This window comes from Lonchura striata, chromosome 2, assembly GCF_050655825.1.
Source record: "Lonchura striata isolate lonStrDom1 chromosome 2, ASM5065582v1, whole genome shotgun sequence".
Taxonomy (NCBI): domain Eukaryota; kingdom Metazoa; phylum Chordata; class Aves; order Passeriformes; family Estrildidae; genus Lonchura; species Lonchura striata.
In genome coordinates this window covers 146,395,306-146,401,820 of record NC_140704.1, presented here as the reverse complement: position 1 = coordinate 146,401,820, position 6,515 = coordinate 146,395,306, and the positions used below count along the sequence as shown (strand labels likewise).

The following is a 6,515-nucleotide window of genomic DNA, read 5'->3' as shown; positions in this document are numbered from 1 at the left end:
AACTAAAGACTCAAGAGCTGGATTCAGTGCTCCAGGTGGGTCTCAGCAGAGCAGAGTAGAGGGGGAGAATCACCTCCCCTGATCTGCTGTTCATACTTCTTTTGATCCAGCCCAGGGTGTGTTTGCTTTCTGAGCCATGAGCACACACTGCTGGCTCATGTCCAGCTTTTCTTCCATCACCATCCCAAATCCTCCTTCACAGGGCTGCTCTCAATCCTTCATCCCAGCATGAATTGACAACCGGGATTAACCCAACCCACGGGCAGGACTTGCACTTGGTCCTGTACCTTGTGAGGTACAGTGCTTCCCTTTTTCCAGCCACCAGAGACTACACTTGATTTTCATAAATCATGGAGACTGGCTTGGGAACTTCATCAGCCAGCTCCCTTAGCATGAAGTGTCTCATCAGGTCACACAGACTTATGTATATTTGGGTTTCTAGGTTGGCCACAAAGCTGATCTGGTCTTACTGTGGGAGGAACTTTGCTCCCCCAGTCTCTGCCTTGTGGCCTATCCAGTTAGCTGGCAGAGTACCTGCCTTGTGAAATATACTGCTGCTTTTCAGCAGTTTCTCTGGGAAAATACTAGTAAAAATACATGCATTTGGCACTTGCCATTCATTGAGATATTTGGTGCAAGTTGTAAGGATAGATTATAAAACAGCTGCTGGTTCTCACTGGGAGAAATATTCTAAGAACAATGCTTCCCAAAAATAACAACATAGTCCTGGATACTGTTTCAGCCTAGGTTTCTACAGGGTCAAACAACTGAAGCTATTCAAAAAAGAGCATCAGCTCCATGACCCAATGCAAACATTGTCACACTACACTGGTTCTTAAAAATCCTGTTTTGCTAACAGGCAGGTTGGACTTGTTGCAAGTCCCTAGGAAGGAGAAAAGGGGAAAGGATATTTGTGTCAGTGCTCCCACTTGAAAGGCAGCTAATGGTTTTCCGCAGATTTGGTGGATGTAACTTTGATGGAGATGAAAAAATCATCTTGCCTTCTTAGGCTATGACTATTAGGAAGCCTCAAGACAGGTTTTCCAAGCAAAAGCTTGACAAGCAGACATTGACACACAGTCATCTTCTCATAAATTGATGAAGAAGGGGTATCTCTGAGGAGTAATTTTACACAAAAATAAATTAATTAATTAAAAATTAGAGCTATACAAAAATAAAAAAAAAAAGACCAGCCCTGAAACCTGAATCATCAGGACAAATTAACAAATTACTTTTAGTGTGGGTGGTCACTGCTTAACAGCTACAGCACTTTCAGGAAAGGGACCACTGTCAAATACATCATGTTCTTCCTGAGCCATAGAAAGGTTTTTAGTATCCTGGTTAATTTTCTATTCCTGCATTCTCTGTCATCTCTCTTAAGGCAAACTCATGTTCTGGAGGATATTTTTCCATGAACCACCTTTCTCCTCTAAAGGATCCTCTCAGGGCATCTGTAACTCATCCTGCAAAGGCTAAATATATAAGCCTTGATGTAAGGGTGTATTTACAGAAATGTTTTGCAACAGAAAATCACGTGAAGATGCTATGCAAGAGTAATAAGTTGATAACATTTTCCAAATCAAACCACTCAGGATAAAAATAACTTCCTTTTTTGTTCTGTAATGTCAAACTAAAGGATGAGTGTTGCATCAACAGACTTTCACAACACATTAAAAATCGTGGAGAAACAATGCATCACATATGAAGAGCTTCCTACCAGATTCATGCAGCTAATGAAATTCTACACAACTTCTTCCAGGAAAATGGCTTGCATACTCTGAAGCTATAGCCAGGATTTTTACAAACTGTTCTGTATGATTCATTCAGTGCTCAGTAGATTAGATGTTACTGAATTCACATGAGTTCAGGTTAAATAAATAAAATGAAACACAACAGCTGTGGCTACTCATCACTCAAGCACATGACACCTATTACCAAACCCAAGAGAGACTCCGTGGTGTTGTAATTACCAGGCTGGGTCAGTGGTGAAGTAGAAAGTGGGAATGTTATAACAACAACTCCATGGATTATTTGTGATAAGAAAAAAGATCAGAGAGTTTGTAGTATATGGCAAACAGCAGTGTTCCAGGAACCATTACAAAGAGGAGCAGCATTTCATTCTATAAAATTACATTATATGGAAAAGGGTAAGTTGGAACAGTTTTGTCCCACACATTATGGTGAATTGAATGGCCTGTGTAAGTGCCACAGATGCAGAAATCCAGCAGAGATTTGGAAGCACAGGTTTCTCTTCCCGTGGCTTCTGCCCAAATGGCTGTTCACAGCTCTGTGCTTGCTTTGTGTTTTGCCAGGACCAGGCACAGAAGCAGGAGCAGAGGAAATTTTTAAAAAAGGAGGTATGTGAGTGTAGAACAATTCTGTGTTAGGGAAGGGCAAAGGCTCAAGATCTGTGCGTGCCAGGCACAAGCAGGACTGATTTCACACCACAGGAAAGAAGGAGATGACAGCTCTGGGCAGCTCAGGGCTGTTTTATTCATGTTAGGTCAGGCTCCTCAGCAAAGGTCTCAAGTCTATATCCAGGCTAGAAGCATTATTGTGCACCAGGAGGAGTCAGGAGAGCAATGTGACTAGCACAGCATTTGGCTTGTTTGAACTCTTCTAGCCTGCAAGAGCAGGAACAACTGGAGAGGAGAGTGGCCTTTGGCTGCAAGACTCACACTCATAATTTCCATTCTACAGCAGGACACCTTCACCACTCAGCATCCCACCCCTGGCGTGTGCATACTCATTCTTTGTTTTGATAAGCAAATCAGGACATACTTTAATGTATTATACCTAGGGGAATTTGACTCAGTATGTTGAGCTGAGGTTCCAGGAGGATGCAGTTATTTTTGACGCCACTAATTTACTTTTTGTTTCTCTTCCAAATAGGACAAAAAGAAAAAACAACAACAACAATGAAAAAAAAAAACAAAATTAGCACTGGATTTTTGCCTGGTTTTCATTCTAAATCACCATTTATCCCTTTGCTCAGCTGATGCCACTGGAAACATCAGAAAATCTTTATCTTGCAAACTATCATAGAGAATCATAGAAAACGAAAATAACTGAAGATGATATAGCATCTTTGTCACTGCATTCTGTAATGCTAAAGCATTTGACCCCTGAAATGGCAAATAGCCCTGCCTCACAACCACCTAAGGATGCACATGCCTGGATTCCACCTAGGATCCAATTCACAGGTTGCATTGCACACCTTCTACTCACTCTTATCCACCTAGCAGCGTCTAAAACTCTGCATGGGACTCAATTTTCACCTAGAAATCGCTTAAAATCCACCTTTGTACATATGCACTTTTCCTTCAATAGATAAACAATGAGAAGTTATAAACAAAATTTAAAGGCTTCAGAAATTAGTTACTCCTCACTTAAGTGAGTAAAGACTCTCACTTAGAAATCTGAACTATGCCCAGAATGAAGGAACAGCCACACGTTCCTGTAAGACTCACTATTCTGGGATGCTGAACTTGGGCATTGGTGAGTATGATGGGGAAGTACAGAAGGTGGGTGACAATGTCACCATAAGCCATCACTCTAATGTGCTTCAATTTAAACAGTACATCATAAGAATTCAAGTCAGTAACTGATTGTTGATATTAGCAGCCATACAGAAACACCCAGAGCCATTTCCCCCTGCTCAGACTCAGTCTTTAAATGTTTCTTAATTTCCCTACTATTGTAGTACAGGCTTGAGCCAGCTCTCAGCTCTGATTTCCAGTCATTCATCCCCTAAGAACACAATGCCAAAGATGGGAAACTTTATCAGGCTCTTTTAAGCAAAACTTTAGAAATTTTGATGGCAAGGGAACATGGGGATCCAGATGTCAAGTGTAACCTATTATAGCTTTCATGGAGAGCTATTTTTAATGCAAGCAACTCAGTTGGCATGAGTGGAGCAGAGCCACGGAATAAAATAGAAAGGGCCCTCCTAATTCTGGGCCTGTCTCTTTATACAGCCATGCTGGGTCAGGGAAGGGGGAGAGGGATCCTCCCCAAATAGTAAATGTCTCACAGCTTAAAAATCACTGCAAGCCTTTCATTTGAAACAGCTACAACAAGGGTACTGAGAAGGCTGAAACTTTGAATATCCCTTGTTCAGCAAGCTGTCTCATTGGGCTGGGAACCTGTTGGAGCTTGCAGTCCTGGAGTCTAACATGCTCCCTCTGTTTGTTTGTTCACTCTTCCATGACTTTATAGCTGCTTTACAGAACAAGCACACAGGCACCTTACACTGCTGGCTGTGGGTAGAAGATTTTAGCTGCCACTCTAAGCTGTACTTTTTAAAAAGCTGTAGTATTCTCCTTTCAGTTTTCATTATCCCTCGAGGGTATTTCTGGCATTTTGAGGCAGAAGATACTGCAGAGCATCCAGATAAAGCAATTTTGAGTGCTTTTGCATTTTTATAGGAGAGAAGTGTTTGAGCCACACCCTGGAAGATTTTTACTAGAGCCAAGCACTGTCCTCAGATATGTCATACACAGGCAGCATTCAGCTCCCCCACAAGACCTGCCAAGACTCATGTGCCAAAAGTGAGATTCACACAGCCAAATCCTCCTCCTCCAGATACTGCTCATTCCTGGCACCTCCTCCTGTGCCTCCTGCATTTACAGCACTGCCCCTCTATTCCATTGCCTCTCTCCTGTTTCAGGACCTGCTCCATCTCAACGATGCAGTCCCAGTCCTTGAGTGCTTGTGCTGCAGAGATTTATTTCTTTTTTCCCCACTCAGGTCAGTCATTCACTCTTCAGTGAATCTTTCCCTATGATTTGACAGCAGATAGCTCTGCCTTCTGCCTCTAAAATGAGGTTTGCATTCAGTTGCTGGAGATGATGGCTGTGCCAGCCTTCTCATCTGTGCTGTTACTAATCCCATTTTATTCAGGTCAATATGTGGTCAATTTTGTCAACTCCATCTCTCCTGGCAGTAGGCACAAGCCAGGTGACCAATGCTAAGGTGTGCAAAGGCCTCAGAGCTCTTTTAACAAAGCCTCTGCAAGTTTAAGGCCAGAAGGGTGGCTCTGGCTATCAGATCTGACCTGAATGATGCAAGACACGGGAATTCATGTGGTCATTTCCTCATTCAGCACTGTCATGGGTCATCTGTCTGTGCAAGAAGTGAAAAGAGAACCATATAAATCAGATGATTTGACCATGGGGAGGTATCAACACAGCAGGGAATAGGTTGATCCATTGCTCCATTGCTCCAGCTTCTGCCCTCTGAGACTGCAGTTAATTAAGTTTAATGCCCATGGATATAAGCAGCTGCTGCAAGACACATTCCCCCAGCTCTCAGAGTACAAGGGGGAAATTTGGGATGGCTCCTGTGTGATCCTGCTTTTGGCAGCCACTTCTGATAAACCGGAGGGTGGGAGCAGATGAGAAAGCAAGGGTAGGCCGGACTGCTGCCCAGGGGCAAAGGAGTTCATTCCTTCATGTTGTTATAAGCACAAGTGGTAATTACTGGATAATTTGGATTGACTTTCAAACTCCACTAAAGCCCCTTTATGCAGCTTTGGCAACATAAGGTGACCTTCCCAAGGGGACAGAAACAGCTCAAGAAGATGGTGGGCAAGGGCATGGGTGAGGAAGATCAAGCTGGCCCTCTTAATGCCAATCTAAAGGGCAGGGTCAGGACAAAATATATCCAAGTTCTGATGGCTGCTGGTCTCTCCCTGAAGCAAAACAGGTTTGCTCTTTGATCTGGGACAATAGGTTGAGTTGTGGTCACTCTTGAGCAGAACATGTCAGTGACAGAAGAAGGGGATGAAGTGCAGCAAACATGTCCCAGTGCAGGGCCAGCCGAGCACAGTGCTCCTGTTGCAGGGAACAAAGAGACCCAGAACAGGGCTGATGTTGGATAGCTTTGTCCCACTTTGACTGGGAAAGCCTAGAGGAAGGCTGGAGGTGGAGGAAGCTGCAATTGCAGCCCAGAGTGCTCTGGTTAATCTCTTCTCAAAGCTGCTCTGAGATCTGGACAGCCCCAGGCTGCCTAGGAGCAAGAGGAAGGGAAAAGGTTAAAGAAAGGCCTGTCTGTCCTCTTTTTTCTCTCTTGCCCCAAGCATAAGAAGCAGACTTGGACCTGCTGGGTTTCTACAAGCAGGACATGTTTCTTTAGCAGCCCTGGCTCTCTGTTCCATAGAATCATAGAGTTATGTTAGAAAAGTCCTCATAGCACGGTTTGGAAGAAAATGTATATTTTCTCGTGGGTGTCAGGATCCCTCACACCCAGAGCCTGGTCAGGGGCTGTGAGTTATGAGGAAGCAGCTACAGGAGACTCTTGGGGGTGCAGTGACCACAGTGACCAAAGATCCGCTAAACGCTGGCTCTGTTGTATCATGGTACTTACCACCGGGTACTTAAAAAAAAGAGAAAAGAAAAAAAAAAAAAAAGAAAAAAAAAGAAAAAAAAAGAAAAAAGAAAAAAAGAAAAAAAGAAAAAAAGAAAAAAGAAAAAAAGAAAAAAAGAAAAAAAAAAGAAAAAAGAAAAAAGAAAAAA

The 6,515-nt window shown here is 43.1% G+C and overlaps 1 long non-coding RNA gene across 1 annotated transcript; it reads left to right on the top strand.

Moving 5' to 3' along the window:
- Positions 1-468: 468 nt before the first annotated feature.
- On the top strand, positions 469-2,937 carry LOC146768465 (uncharacterized). The gene is made up of 2 exons (XR_014953052.1): positions 469-2,147; positions 2,893-2,937. It is a non-coding gene; the product is annotated as an uncharacterized LOC146768465 (long non-coding RNA).
- The last annotated feature ends 3,578 nt before the right edge of the window (positions 2,938-6,515 follow it).